We start from the raw sequence: 17,239 nt of genomic DNA, 5'->3' as shown, positions 1-17,239 counted from the left end.
CCCATGCTCTTTTCAAAGTCTCTAAATGTGTTGCACTTTTCATTTAACAAAAGAAACTCAAAATATGACAAACCTTTTGCTAACAACTGCCCAGCTTGCGTAGCAATGTTCCAGCTGACAACCAGTCACAACAATGTGGTAGAATGGATGCCTAACCTTCACTATCCCGAGTACAAAGACACCGCTTTGAAACCCAACATTGCTTTTAATGACACATACCACTTAAATTAGCAAAAGGGTGGATAAAAGATACTTTGTCCTTGAATAAAGCCAAAGTTGTATGTTTTTGTGTGTCTTGTCATATGGTGGGATTACTCTCTCTGTGAATGAGGGGAGGGACGGTCGGAGCAGGTGGAAAACAACAATGCAACCCTGCCACATCTGTAGCCCTACAGGCTTGGAGACTTATCGTGCCAACAGATAATAGCGCCAGTTCACACACACAAAGACAGCACAGACATATGGGAAATGAGAGAAACGCCTGGAAGATAAACACAGCTTCTCTCTCGCTCCTCTCTTCGCTCCTCTCCAGCTCACAGAGCTTCCCTTGTTCGGCACAGCGACAGACAATGAGCAGACAATTAGCAAAGGCCTCTCGTCACTGCCGGAGCATAAAAGGGCACTCCTTGAAAACCCGCTGATTAAACAATCCTAATGCACTCTGTGTTAGCGACTGTATTTGCCTTTCAGCCGCGTTGAGGCTGATGTGGCCTCTGCAGACTGTGAGACACTTGAGAGTGTCAAAGGGAGAGGCAGAGAGGCCTGCACTTGGCTTTTGTTGAGCTCTGTTTGTGAGTGAGAGTTGTGCTCAGGTTTGCTTCTCTCCCTATTGAGATTCATACTGGCTCTGTAGAAGTGTTTGCTTTACTGTCTGGGCTTTAGAATGTTTACTTACGCTTATCCTCACAGGAATAGGTCTTCAAACCAAGCGGTGATGGGTTACAAAGTTCTGGAGATCTTAGTTCTGTTGCCAGTAGATGTCACTATGTACTGCAGTGCTTGTCCTCTAGCTGGGCACAGACACACACACACTCATGTTGGTTTTTATGGTTTATGGGGACTCTCCATAGGCGTAATGGTTTTTATACTATACAAACGGTATTTTCTATCGCCCCACACCAACCCTACACCTGCAGAGATGCAGAGGTTATCTGATAGCCGCTCCTAGTGAAAGCATAACTCGCTTCTTCAGCGAGATTTCATCTGCATTGCATAACTCACATTCAGCCCGTATTTGCTAGTGTCCAGTGCTGTAGTTCAGACTACAGCCTCCTGTCCTGCAACAGCAAGAGAGCCTACAGCAAATGCTTACTGATAAGCCTTTTGAATTACGGGGACACCGAAAGTGTCCTCATAAATCACCTTCATGTAATACCTATGCCATACCCATGTCATGATACAAATTTGTGTCCTCCTAAACCACATAATCATGCACACACACACACACACACACACACACGTTTACTTAGCCAACTAAATGGGGACATTACATGGAATTCTATGGTTTTTATATACAGATAGTTATAGATTTTATAAGCTAATCCTAAAATCCTAACCCACACCCTAACTCTACCCCTCACAGAAAATGTTCTGCATTTTTACAATTTTTACAAAAATTAAGTAAACTTTGTTTACTTTACTTTTATACCTGTTTTACAAATGAGGACATTTTTTGGAGATTTTTTTTATATATATATATTTTCTCAGGTTTAGCTCACTTCTGGGTATATGTCCATCCCCCCCATCAGGGGGGACTATACATAGGCGTAACTATTTAAATATTGTACAAACTGTATTTTCTATCACCATACACCTAAAACCTACCCCTCACAGAAAACTTTGTGCATTTTTAGATTTTCAAACCATTTAGTGTGTTTTTTAAGCCTTTTAAATGACGGGGATACAGACAGTGTTCTCACAAACCACCTTCACATTGTAATGCCTGTGTTGGATTTACACAAGCTTCAGTCTGGATCCAGAACACCTGAGAAGAGATGATGCCAACCCTCAGAGGACCTCAGATCTGAGGACCTGAAACAACATACAGAACTACCAAATTTTGCTAGAAGTTTGATTGCAACATATAATAATTGCTGTTAATAGTGTTCATTCAATTGCCATTGCCATTTTTCCATACATTTCTGCCATATGTATATTAACTGACATAGTCACCACTGATAACCTACTACTAAATATACTATATTAATTTTCTGTAAAGCTGCTTTGCAACAATTTGTATTGTAAAAGTGCTATACAAATAAACTTGAATTGAATTGAAAACTTGAAACACTTCTGAGGTGATTCTTGTGCCATTAAAGTACGCAGGTAGAGGGGTTGGTCAAAATTCACAATTTAAAAATTGGCTGCCCTTCAATTAAATTGGAATTGAATTGGACACACTTACAGGAAGTTGAAATAAAAAGTTGGAATAAACATAAATAATTTTATTTTGACTAATCATTTAGCACCGCAAATTATTAGTAAATTTGAGTGTTCTGGAAAATTAAGTGTTTTTTCATCCTGGTAGATACAATGAAATGCTAAACCTTGTGTGCATGACAACATGTTAATCATACACAGGTCAAAACCACCTTCACATTGTAATGCCTGTGTTATACCCATGTCATTATACAAATTTGTGTCCTCATAAACCACCCAAACCAGTGCAAACACATACATGCATGCACATTGACATAAATACACATGTCCTTCCTGAATGTTTCTCGTGCTTGTATTTCTCTGTTTTGACAAAATCTAAGCACTGAAATTGACAATAAGGCTTCCAAATGATGCTCTTAACAAAAATTAGACAGCCAGTCAAATCCCTGCATGGTGTCCACTTAAGTGGACAATTGTATTTTCAGTTTGGGAAGGAAAATGTGATAACAGTATTTTTTACTGTGTTCTTGTTACACATTATAGGTTCATACTGTCGTAATAACAGTAAATTATGCATATTTACATGCAACTAATCCTAAACCAAACCTTAACCCTTAAGTACATGTTTTTAATTAATATTACTCAGTAATTAAATGTATAATTTCATTGTAACAAAGGCACCTTAATTTCAAGCGTTAGGAAAAATGCAACAATAATACTTGACTAAAACAGTTCTGGTAACACTTTACAGTAAGGGTACATGAATTACCATGAATTCATGCATAAATTAATGTGTGAATTATGCATTACGTCATGCATTAATATCTCATGAATTATCAGAAACTAACATGAGTTCAAAATCTTTCATTCATGACTTCATGGATGAACAACACCTTAATTAAGACATTAAGTAAGGTGAGTACATCATCATGATTTATAATTTATTACACATGATCATGATGTTTTCTTTGTCCACAAAAAACAAGGTCTTTACTATCCATTGTGGATAAAGCTATGCTTATGGCACAAGATTCAAAAAAGCATTATTTCGTGCATGTAAGACTACTTGAATTATTAAAGGAATATACAAAAATCCACATTACCTCATGCATGCATACAGGCTAGAACAGTATATCAATTAATGTGAGAACTAATGTTTTTCATTAAATATGATATGAGTTATCAAGCATGTTCATATCTTCTTCATAGTAGCCTGCAGGTAAATGGACAAACCCCAACATTGGCCAATCACAGCACATAGTATGTGAATTCTGTTAACATCCAAATACAGTAGTCATCATTAACTATGCATTAGCTTCTCATGATTTCATCATGTGTGTGTCCCCTCAACTAAAGTGGTGACTTCATATACACTGTAAAAAATGATTGTGATTTTAACAGTAAAATACTGTAAAAATGCTACAGTAAAAACCTGTTAACTGGTTAATAGTAATTTCCATACTATATTCGGTGAATAAATGTAATTACATTTAATGTAGTTTTACAGTAAAACACTGTTAAAAATACGGTTTTTAGAAGTGAAAAAGAAAAAGTCATTGTATAATTTACAGTGAAAAACCATAAATTGACACTCCCAGAATTCCCTGCATGACACTTCATATTTGATGTTTTTTTGTTGAAATAACATGTTTCTTATTAGTTTTTTCCCAACATTTTCCTGAGATGTTGATTTATGACAAACAATTTGAAAATTAGTCAGATTTAAATGATAATTACAAAATATCATATTTCCATAAGGGTGTTACACTTGATCACTAAATTAATGTCAGCCATTTTTAAAGATCAAGGTGAGGTAGTGGTCATGGTGAAACATCCAATCATTTGGTATCTCTGGAAATCCCTGAATGTGCTCTGTACAGGACATCCAGACTTAAAACTGTGACATGTAACGTCTCAGAGAAATTGCTAAAACATAATGTCCTCTACAGAGGACAAAACTCCATAGCTGGTAGTCAGGAAGTAAAAAAGCCCAAGCTTTAGCCTCCTGCTCACAAAAACCCCTGCAACTTATATATAATTCAGTTTTCTGCACTCTATACCCTACAAAGGACAAGTTTGTATATGTACTGCCGTGTTTGTGCCATTTATTTGAACAGTTTATTTTTGTTCAACATTAAATATTTAATGAGTCCACATCAGTTGCTTATTACATTAAAAGGTGTTTCCTTAACTTAAAAAAGACCAAGCTGTTTGTTTAATCTTTTTTTAGTTTTTTTGTGAATCCTTTATGGTTTTGTAAACCAGCTTTATGGTTTTGTAAAGAGTTTTCAGATATACAGGCACTTCAAGTCCATGGTATATGTACTGAATTCACATGATGAAGTCATGAGAAGCTAATGCTTAGTTAATGATGACTACTGTATTTGGATGTTAACAGAATTCACATACTATGTGCTGTGATTGGCCAATGTTGGGGTCTGTCCATTTACCTGCAGGCTACTATGAAGAAGATATGAACATGCTTGATAACTCATATCATATTTAATGAAAAACATTAGTTCTCCCATTAATTGATACACTGTTCTAGCCTGTATGCATGCATGAGGTAATGTGGATTTTTGTATATTCCTTTAATAATTCAAGTAGTCTTACATGCACGAAATAATGCTTTTTTGAATCATGTACCATACGCATAGCTTTATCCACAAAGACCTTGTTTTGTTTTGTTTTTTTGTGAACAAAGAAAACATCATGATCATGCATAATAAATCATAAATCATGAAGATGTACTCACCTTACTTAATGTATTAATTAAGGTGTTGTTCATCCATGAAGTCATGAATGAAAGACTCTGAACTCATGTTAGTTCCTGATAATTCATGAGATAAAAATGCATGAAGTAATGCATAATTCACACATTAATTTATGCATGAATTCATGGTAATTCATGTACCCTTACCGTTAAGTGTTACCACAGTTCTTTATCTGAAGAAAATAATTTGTTTTCCATTTTGGATCTCCTGGAATAAATATTATGGGTAAATATTTGGGCACTTGTGTTTCATCACTTCATGACTTTTTGTCTGTCATTTATGTTGTCATTAAGAGAACAGTCATGCTGAATTTAGGATGTAACATCATACTCTAAATAGCCCTACAATTTAGGACTAAATTGTCCTAAATTGTACATTTAGGACAACTTTGATGAACTTTTTTGATCCACTTCAAACTATAGGTACCCTCATCTGCAATCTTTAAAAAAGTATCATAACGTCATTTTTTTATATACATTGTCTGATCTTCAAATCACTTGAGATGACTCAGTGTTCATTATCATTTATTCACTTAACCACCTTTGAAAATGTGAAAATATTTTGAACTTCATGGCATTGTGCGAAAAAGTACAAAATTTTTTGATTTTGTGGATTAGAACAAGTTTGTGTTATCTTCACGAGTACGGTGATATTTAGCTTTGGCAAATGAGGATGGGATTACTGGGGATTGACTCAGGTATAGGAGGTAGTTTGGATAATCTGATAAGATCATCTGCGTTGTTTGACCTGCTTCTCACAGGTGACTTTACAAGGGTCTACAGCTTTAAACACCCACTCAATCTGCCTCAATTACACAACTGCTCTGAAAGTAAAGTATAAGCCAGTTGCCTTGATATTTTGTTAGCAAATACATAATGGGACTACTGTATTTGGCCTAATACAATCCAGGTTAAGTTTGAACTAAAGCTCCTTTGGCATAAATATTTAATATGTACACAAATATGAATTTTCCTCTGTCCTTTTTAAAAAAAGCAAAAATCGGAGTTACAGAGAGGCAGTTACAATGGAAGTGAATGGAGCTAATTTGTTATATCCAAATGTACAACTTTGTTGGCATGACAATGTAGCACTTAAAACCCTAAAATGATTGTAAATAAAACAAGCAGCTTTATACCTCAAATGATATGTACTAATAATATGTGTTTTTATAAGCTTAACTTTCATTTTTAAATACTCCAAAATCTGGCTCAGTTTACTTTTATTGCAAGTACCTTGCCATAATCTTGATATTCACTTTTTAATGAACACAGTGGATTAGTTATGGTGTTATTCTAGTTGTCAGGATTATGGACCTGTTTTGCTCCTGTTTCAGTTTCAGTGTTCCCTTATTTGGTCATGGTCATGTTCCTGTTCTCGTTGTCTCATTATTAGTTGATTGTGTGAGACACTTTTTTTTTTGTGGAAGGGTGCTTTTTATTTCACGTCATTTGAACCGAAGGAATGCAACACCCGCTGAGTACAACGATAGAGCTTGAAAGATCAAAGACAATTTTTTATATAACTCCGACTGGATTCGTCTGAAAGAAGAAAGTCATATACACCTAGGATGACTTGAGGGTGAGTAATTTATGGGCTAATTTTCATTTTTGGGTGAACTAACCCTTTAAGCAAAGTGTGACACTAGTATTATTTATGTACTTATGTAATTTTTAGTTAAATAAGCTTTTAAGTTTTCGTTTTAATTTTAGTTTAATTAGTAATTTTGTTATGCTTTATGTCATTATTTTTTATATATTTCTACTTAGGTTTAATTTATTTTAATTTCAGTTTTATTTATATTTTTTTTATTTATTTCCAATATGTAACTTTAGTGTTTCAAATTTATTCAGTTTATAAGTTTATTAAATCAGTTGCCATAATTATTTCAGTCTGTTGCCAAGACAATATAGCTAATTCTAATTTTCATTTATTTTCAGTTTTTTTTTAATCTACTGTAATATTTATATTTTATTTTATTTTTATTTTATTTTATTTTATTTCCGATTTATTTAGATTAATAAAAATGTTTTAATCATTTCAATTTTAGTTTTAGCTGATAATAACCCTGGCAAGTTAAATTTCTTTTTTCTTGTAGTAAGGAACAATATGCTGCAAAATACTGCGAATTGAGCTGAACTTGTCTTGAACCCAAATTATTCCTTGAAGACAAAATATCCACTCTGTGATTCTTCCTGATTAAGGTAAGCCGTTGCCTACCGGATAAGAAGAGTAAGTTCCCTCCTCTCAATGTCTTAGTAATCACTGTGATAAGAACAAAAGTTTTAATCAGCACCAAAAGCAAGTAAACAACAAATGCCCTAAAAACCAGACATTTCAAACTTTGATTGATGTTAAACTGTCTTTTCAGACTAATTAGTGTTTAACTAGGCTGTTAAGCTCTATTCGGTGTTGGAGGATGGGAGGTGTTGGTGTCGCAGAACCAAACATCCATCATTCCCGAAAGCACTTCAGCATGTTTGTGCATGCTCACGCGCATTACCTGTTTTCTCTTTGCACACTGGCGTCACAGAGCCGAAACAAGGCATGACACAAAGTAAGCAAACACACTATCTCACCTTTCATCTTCAGCCTTGCACATCAACAACAATTGTCACAACACAGAGGCCCACAGGCTTAAGCAGTTCACCTTAACACCCCTGTACACGAACACACAAAGGCGCAGACACACGACTCTACGTGTTTAACTTGTGTTGAGAGAAGGACTATAACAGGGTGAGATGTCTGGGCTGTCAGTCATTCATGCCCTGCAGAGATGCAGAGGTTATCTGATAGCCGCTCCTAGTGAAAGCATAACTGCGTGATTTCATCTGCATTGCATAACTCACATTCAGCCCGTATCTGCTAGTGTCCAGTGTTGTAGTTCAGACTACAGCCTCCTGTCCTGCAACAGGAAGAGAGCCTGCAGCAAATGCTTACTGATATATATCAGTCTCTCTGTCGGTCTCATTCCAGCGGTATGTTTGTGAGTCATGGTACATCTGGAGCCTGTATGTAGGGTCGGCAGGCCCTCTTTTATCTGTAGGGCTGATTGTGTCTTATCTTATCAAAGAGGCTAAGAGCAGGCCATCTATCAGTCATGAATTACGAACGTGAAAGGAGAGCTGCGCATCAGGGAGGAGAAGTTGGCTTCAGGGGGATTTAAAACTCCCTTTTTTCTCGGTTACATTCATATATTACGATTACATTAAAAAGTCAAAAATATCACATGATTTGGAGAGTGACGCATAGTTGCAAGAAGGCAATGCAAACGTCTCAAAGAAAAAGCGATAATCATTTAAGACAGTAGGGTCAACATATAGTATAGAGTTCATTTGTTAAAAATCGAGTTTACATCTTGCCAGTTTGACAAGATTGTAGAAATTTGCTCCTTGTTTTAATGTTCCTTTCGTATGGTTTTGAAAAATTGTTACACCATTGTCAAGAAATGTTCAAATCGAATGACTCTAAAGTTGTCATGTGTAGTAACCACGTAACATATTTTTTGTTACACCTTTAATACAGTGACTGTACACATCTTAATTATAAATTTTTTTAATATATATTTTCTAGGTAAAAGTCATTACTATTTTTATAAATATCACAAAATTATTTATTCATAAAAAGCATTAAGGAATGTATATATTTATTTATTTATTTATTTATCACAACACATGACATTTTATAACCTGAACTGTCTTGTAAAAAAAAAAAAACATGATTTCCTGATGTATGTTTTGACTATAATTATATTAATTCAGTGGGGAAAAACACTTTTTCAAATATTAATAAACAGTAAAGCTTATGCTGTAAATTTGCATATTTAAAATATGTTTTTAAATAAATATAATAGATGGCACAAGAAAATAAAGTGAGTGCCTCATCATTGACCCCTAAATTATCTGAACTTAATGTCCAGAATCTATACCATGCCACAATTTCCCTGGTAGGCCAGAGTCTATGTCCTCACCTTGAGGGGATCACACACAGTGGTTGGTTGAGATCTGTGTCAGATGGGAGCACAGATGTTAGGCCGTAAGCTGTGGCTCATCCCTCAGACAAGAACCTTCTTAAGCCAGGGATGAGGCGATAAATCCTTTAGTTTGACTTCATGCACCAGCTTTAGGTGATCACCAAGTAACTGTGGTCAGATAAGCTGCAGGTATCTAAGAAATGCCTGCCCCTGTGAAATGGGACAGGTCACATGCCTGCTTGTAACCTTGAAAGCAACTGCCTTCTTAGTCTGACACACAAGGCTTACACAATTTTCAGAGAAGAATATGCATTCTCTCAAGATTATATGCAGTTTGTGAGTTTATATGACGGAGTACAATTTACTGTTCTCATTCTCTACTCATAACTTTACATGATAAACAAATCGCCTTGCGTGTCATAATGGGAGGGTTTTGCCATATTAAAGGAGTAGAGAGCTTTGAGTTAGCATAATGAGCTTGACTAGCCTAACAACGGCTTATCTTCAAACAAAGTTGCCCTGATGAACTTCTGTGGCTTTCTTTAGACAAATAATCACCTTTTGCCTGATGCTTGATCCATTTTGGTGCAGTCTTTCTTTAATACCTGCTTCAGTGCCTGCATGCCTCAAAAGAAACACTTAAGGAGCAAACACTTTATCTGGTGCAATACAGAGTGCTTCCTGTGGGTTCAAGGAGAACTGAGGTATCGAGTCGATATTCTCAGGTAATCCTTAGATTACCAACCCCACTTTTCTCTAACCACACTGTACAAAATGAGTCGAAACAATTAGAGTGTCACTGGCTACAGTCAGTTGCCAGACACAACTTATACAAGAGAAATGATTATTCAATGCTATTCTAATGCAAAGATAGTAGGATAGGATAAAGATAGGATAAATATAGGATAAAGTCCAAAGATAATTCTCTCTGATGATTTACAAATGCTGTTTTTGCAGAACCAATCAACTACTGCTAGCTAACACACTTTGATGTAGTGTATAAACCTAAAAAAAGTTTTGAGTTTACATAAAATATTTTAAAGAATGTAACCAGTGTAATGGGTAAAGATATAGCGAACAGTTTTGCTAAACTAGCAGGACCTGTGTCGTTCATGTGGTCAAGTCAAGTTAGGTTTAATGTCATTCTCATTATACGCCTTAAGAAAAAGAACAAAATCTTCAGAAAGTAGAAATCTTGGCAGATGACTCTTTACAAAGCTATACAAACAATAAAAACCAACCCAGGCTCATTAGAAAAACATGCTTGTGGTGACATTCCCCTCGGAATTATATTACGTTGCTTGCATTTACTTGCATTGCGTTGCACTTTTTAAAATTAAATGTCCATTGAATGGCACTAAAAGCATGTTCTGTTTTTCCCTAAACAGATGAATATGAATGATGCAACCGTTTATTATGCTAGTTGTTGTATGTATGGAAGTTCAGAAATGAAATGTGAGGTAGTGCCGGTTTAAACACTGAGCCTAACCAATTATACTAACAAAAGCAAATGTAAAAACACAGTTGCTGAAGTAACCATGTCATTTTAGCTTGTTTCTACAACTCTTTGAGCTCTTTTATTGGGACTCATACCAGAGTGCTCCATATCCCAAATGTACAGTGCTGTACTAGGTGAGCTATGAAGGAAGTTTGCTACATCAGACAAGCTGCTTTTGAACAGCAACATTTTGAACATCAAAATGTATTAGTTTACACATCATGCACTATGGTAAAAGTGTTTTGAGGTCATAACACAGAATTGTACATGGATAAATCTGTAATATTCAATAATCCTGTAATCATAATTTGTGTAAAAAGGAATAAAAGTTGTTGGTGTTGCCACTAGTGTTAATGGTTTTTTCCAATGAGCCAATGCTATGGTGAAACAAAAATGCTAAATGACTAAAATGTCATATGTTTTTAAAGCCATGTAACCATATTTTGAGTCAGTTTACTAATAACAACTTCTGAACTTAACCTATGAGGAATGTACGATTAGTACTGTTCGATTTCCCAGAAGGCACTCAGTTCTTTCTTGTTCTCCAGCTTCAGTTAGAATGAGTACAGGGGCTCCGGCTGGGTCTGTTTGCCCCCTCTATTCTCATTATTTACCCCATCATCTCTCAAGCATTCCACTGGATATGACAGTCCATCCCAGTGCAGGACTCACAGAGGCTCCAGCAGCCATAGAGCTAATGAGCACAGCCCTGATACAATAATTTCACACAGCAATCACAGTCTAACAGAGAATGAGATTATGTGGGAAATGCGCTGGTGATTTGTTTTTAAAAAAATGGTTACAGCATCAACACTGATTTTGAGGTTAAAGTAATATTCCATGTTCAAGTTAGGATCAATTCACAGTATTTGTGGCATAATATGGATTCCCACAAAAATAATTTTGCACTTGGGGCACTTCAGTTAAAGTAAAATACGTCAGTTTTGGTACCACTTTATTTTACAATCCTGTTCTACATGTATATATATATTCAGTAGTATATTATTTAAATCCAGTTCTAAATAGTCAAGGCCTGCACTAAACAAACTGCCATTGGCTCCATCAGTGGCTGCAGCCATGTTTTTATATGAAACACCTGTGATTCACAACTACCTGATAATGCACTTGCGTAAAGTAGCCTTGTTGACAAGTTTGAGTGCGTAAGGGAAAAACGCATAATATATAGTACCTTCAATGCCCTGCAGAAATAAATTGCTGCAAAAAAGTTAGGTGCCATGCAAAATCTAACCAGTAGCTGCATTACCCATCACAAATATATTGTAGTAAAGAACAGTAGTAAATGTAGAATATGTAGTAAAGACTCAGAAAAACTACTAAGTAGCCAAAAAGATACAATAATACAATAACTAATTACCGTTAGTCAAATACTTACTCCACTGCTTTACACTGAAATGTTAGTAAACCATTTTTTTTCACACTAGCATCATATTAACATGAATATTGTATATGTCTTGTGGTTATGGTTGAAGCGGTGACCATTTAATTCACTTCACTGTAACCCATGTTTTTTGTGCAAGTGGAAATTAGGTTTTGTGGTAATCAACAATGTGCCACAAATGATGTCGCTATAGCTTAATTTGTACTGATACCAGAGAATTCCTTTAAGCTGTAAATTGTGCCTTTTTTCGTATGATTGTGTGTAAATAAAGTCTCTGTGGACTTCAGATTACCTGAAACTCTCTCAGCTCAGTCTCTTGAACCATACCTCCACTCTTCCTTCACCCTCTCGCCCTTTAGCTCCCTTGCTCTTTAAAATGTTACTTGAACATTAGCATCACAACATTGCAATGGATCCACATGGAGACAGTCTCTCCTCTGTCACGCAATCAGCAGTAAGGTTCAGTGGCAGGCTATTGTGAGTCAGGTTTATTTTATATGGAACACATGTCCATTAATGACAGACACAGAGCACGCGTGGTTTGGCTGCCCACAATATTGTGGGAATGATTACAGGGGACTGGGGGAGGGTGCCTTGACATTAGCGTTGCTTTTGATCATGCTGTTCACCAAGGTGGCGCTGAGGAAACTCAGAACCGATGCTGGCAAAGGTTTAGATGCTAAAAGGTTCCCACACATGGCAAAGGGAAATGGAGGCTCTTGTGTGAACCCCCAGTACAATAATTGACGTTGGTGGGTTCCTTGGCACAAAATGAATTGTGACAATGTAATGCCAAGCAAAACAGTTGTTTTTGAGCAGCGCTGCAGAAACATTGGTAGTTTTGTGAAGTTAAATTGCAGCTTTTGTTTAAGAGGTTAGATAAAGGTAAGCCTGAGTTCCCAAGTAAAATTTACTTTGCAGTTACTTCCTCTAGAAGCACCAAAAAGCACCTTTAATACAATTCAGTTGGCTCAGATTGAACTGGTCCAGGTGCCTTCTTCAAGGGCATCGGGGTAATGGACCAGGTTAATGATTACAGTAATTCTCCTCTTCCTGGAGCACTTTTGCTTGGGATTGACTGCAAAATTTGAATTATCTAGTCTAAAATCATATTCATCAAGACACCACAGAGGGCTTTCTTGCAGGCTTTCTTTTTTTAGTTTTTGGATTAAATCTGCAACACAAGTTTCAATAGCAAATATGAATGTCTGAGAAAAGAAGACATCTTTAAGAAATCTGGTTCAATGCCCAGATGCCAAAATATTAGAAATGTAATCACTGTATTCATGTTAGTTTCATACATTAGAACCAACAAAGTAAAAACAGTTTGTTTTAATGACTCCTGATAGCTCCTATTTTGATGACTCTAAAATCGTATAGATTACAACCGTATAGTTAAAAGTATAACCGTCAAGTTAAAAGTAATACAATATTTCCCAAACACTTGCTTATATCATTCAAACATATTTAAACAACTATATATTTTTTAACTATATATTTAAAGAAATAGCTGATAAAAATGACTTCCTGCATATTTGTTACACCACAATGAAACAAATATTAGTAATATTGAACAAACAGGGACACAATATTTTTAAAATTATATTTTTGACTTTAAGCCCCTAACAAAAACTTTCTTTTAAAAATTAAACACATTCATCATAGTTGTGTGTTATAGTCACCGTCTGTTTGAACTGCATTTTAAATGTATTCAAATTTAAATATATATCTGCAGTGCAGATCCTAGCACCTGTAAATGTTTAAATGTAAATGTGTGTTTTTTTTACTCCTTTTGAAATGTATAACTTGTAAAGTGATGTATCTGTCCCCTGAAAATCCCATATTTCTATTAAAAAAATGGTTCTGTTTGTTTGTCAGGAGACAACTCGTATTGTCAAAGCATTAAACAGATAATGCTGACTGTTTCCATGTTTCATCCAGCTTGTTGGTGCATTATTTGAAGACATTTCACATAAAACAGTCTGGTAAAATTTTTGTCTTAAGGACAGTACCAAAACAAAATTTTTTAAACTTTTCAGACATTGTGAATACCTTGTTTAGTATAATATTTCATCACTCCATAAGAGTTATAGTCTGGTGTAATAAACAGACAGGGAGGTAAAACGCAAGGGTAAGTTTACATTTACAACAGTGACTCCACTGAACACAGACACTGTAACCTCAACGAAACACAATGTTTGAAGCTAGCAGGTCTGAAAATCCAAGCAGCGCTGACATCCTTTGAATCATGTAGAAGACTAAAAATAAAACTGCATTTCTAATCACATTTTACTTCACTAAAACTTAATTGGCATCTCATGTTGATTGGGGCTTCCTACAGAATCACTTATAGAGACACAACATACTGTAACTGGTGGAACTGACTTGCAGCCTATGTCTCCTAACTCCTGTATTAATTAGCAGAATACCTGTCCCTGTTTCCCTCTTAATGACATTTTGGAGACAGTTGCACAAAGCAGTGAAATTTAAGTTATCAAGCATCGTTTCAATTCTATCCACAAAAGTTAGATTAATAAAATTAGATGTGTTTAAAATGTATTCACAACACAAATATTCATTTGGTGTCCCTTGTCACGATGATGTGTAAAATATTGAACCCTGAACGGATGTGATTTGTAGCTGCAGTTGTCTGCATTTAGCCTACAATTTGTGAAAGTATTGCAGTTCTTTATTAATCGTGTCTCGTTGTAAGCGTCGGTCTTGTAAAGACATGCTGAGCGTAGGCTAATTGTACATTTGTTAAATGCTACTGCTCCAGATACACTAGTTTGTTTAGTTTTATAATAAATCAGTTTGACTTGACCAGTAGAATATAGCCGTTGATATAAAAATTGCATCATGCACCTCGAGCGAGGCAAAAATAAAATCAACTGCTTAATCAGATTATAAATTCAATAGGCTACACGCCTCTCAAAAAGATGATAGGTTTATCCATTACATTGTTTACCAGCAGAGGGCGATGTGAACTTGAAAGGGCAATGATGGAAACTGCAGTCAGAGTGTCACGCATCCAATGTATCATACAACGTATCAAGCACAACGAATTGCAGTCATTAAAGACTCGGGCAAAAATAGACTGTTCCTTAAAACTATCTAAATTACACTGCAACATACTGACTTTCCCTCTGTGGTTATCAGTCAAATTCATTAGGCTATAGCTGCTTCAATTTTTATCTCTCTACTAAAAGCAACAGAGAGAAGCCCCCCACCAAGACCACAAACTATATTCAAAGTTTATGCAAAGTTTACGTTTACCATAAATGTTCTGGAATTAATTCAAGGAATTAATTTATGTGTTTGTGTAGTCGTCCAAATGTCTGTCTTAGCACAGCCAGCTATCTTAAAAACATGTAGCGCTCGGTTTGTGATATATATATAATTAAAAAAAAATTTTTTTATGTAGACCTAAATAAAGCTTTTATAAAGTAGGCTAATAAATAATGGCTGTCGGACTATTTTTGATTTGTCGATTTACCGTCAGACTATTGGTGACTACTCTAGACTATATAGAAATAACAATAGCCTAATAATAATAATAATAATAATAATAATAATAATAATAAATTCCTTTTTACCACTGAGACAGTGTTTTTATAGTTATTAGCATTTGTCCACATTGTGGTAATAGGCTATGCCAAATGTGTAGGCCTGTAAGTTTCAAGCACTAGAAAGTTTTCGTTTGAAAGGCTCGGAGGGATAGACATGCACTCATTCTTCGGTTGTTTGGGACTTTCTCTGAGGCGGCTACTGGAGCCAAGTGATCAGTCATTTACTAATTGTTTTAGACAAACATTTTTTCTCCATGAGAGTACAAGGTCGAGAATTTGGCTCTGTTAATTGGACGTAACAGAATTTAACAATAGGCTCACAATAAAACGAGTTTTGTGATTATGGTTTTAGAAGGAGAAGAAAAGAGGCGAGGGGCTCTCTAATTACCAGCCCGGACTCTGGAGATCCCGTCAGCCATTGTGCGCGGGTGTGCAGAGGCTGTGTGGCCGGCAGGCAGGCGACAGGCGCCGGATTGTGGACAAAGGACTGTCTGCTGCTGAGGCTGTGAGGCGTCCCTGCCGTGGCGATTAACCCTTCCACCAGGACGGTGACACTTTTCTCGACTCTCTCTATCCTCCCCCACACGGTGCATAATGGTACAGTACAAGATTAGTAGCCTATATTAATGCGCACTTAAGAAAATTCCCGCGCAGAACAAACAAGCAAAGAGCAAGTCGGTAAAAATAGCACAGCCTAACACAATGAAGTTTTTGAACAGTTTTTTGAAAGTAACACTTTTTGAAGTTGTTGAGCGAATTATGGTGAACGCATAACTCAGAACTCAGAACTCAGTCTACACCTCAAATTTGCACATAATATACAGTACCTGTACATACAAAAACTGTCTATTGTAATATACCTGCACATACATCTGTCAATTTATATATTTTTATTCCTTATTTACTTGTTCTATTTTTTTATTATCTGTGTTTTTTGTTCTGTCACTGTCATTCTGTTACACTGTGGAAGCTTCTGTCACGAAAACAAATTCCTCGTATGTGTAAACATACCTGGCAATAAAGCTCATTCTGATTCTGATTCAGATGGAAAGTTTTTGAAGATACTGCCAACCTCTTTATGTTTCAGACATCATTAATTGTGATCAGACATTAATTATGGCTAATAGTATGACTTTCGTTATGAAGCATTTTCAGACAGCATAATTTTATTACGATTATGCTTTTAGCATTGATGAAAACCAATTATTTGTCAGAACCACGGTGTTTGATGAATAAACTATACATCCCTGTGATCAACAGATGGCGCAGCTACATCAGCTTTAACTGAAGGTAACTGCAGAACGGCGCACAACCGGTTTAATAGCTACATGTAACTATAATAGGCTACAGGCTAACCTATAGGCTACACTAATCGTTTATATGGAATGAAATTGTGTAGGCTAGTTGATCTTAATTGACAAATGTTTGAATCCCAGAATCAGGCAAGGCAAGGCAAGGCAAGGCAAGGCAAGGCAAGGCAAGGCAAGGCAAGGCAAGGCAAGGCAAGGCAAGGCAAGGCAAGGCAAGGCAAGGCAAGGCAAGGCAAGGCAAGGCAAGGCAAAAAAAAAAAAAAAAGCTGCAAGGTTAAGGCATCTGATCTTAATCATTTCAATAAAACTGATCAGTAGACCAATGAGTGATCTAATCAAG

Source organism: Sinocyclocheilus rhinocerous, unplaced genomic scaffold, assembly GCF_001515625.1.
Source record: "Sinocyclocheilus rhinocerous isolate Xijiao unplaced genomic scaffold, SAMN03320098_v1.1 scaffold1083, whole genome shotgun sequence".
Classification (NCBI taxonomy): domain Eukaryota; kingdom Metazoa; phylum Chordata; class Actinopteri; order Cypriniformes; family Cyprinidae; genus Sinocyclocheilus; species Sinocyclocheilus rhinocerous.
Note: the sequence above shows the minus strand (reverse complement) of the source record.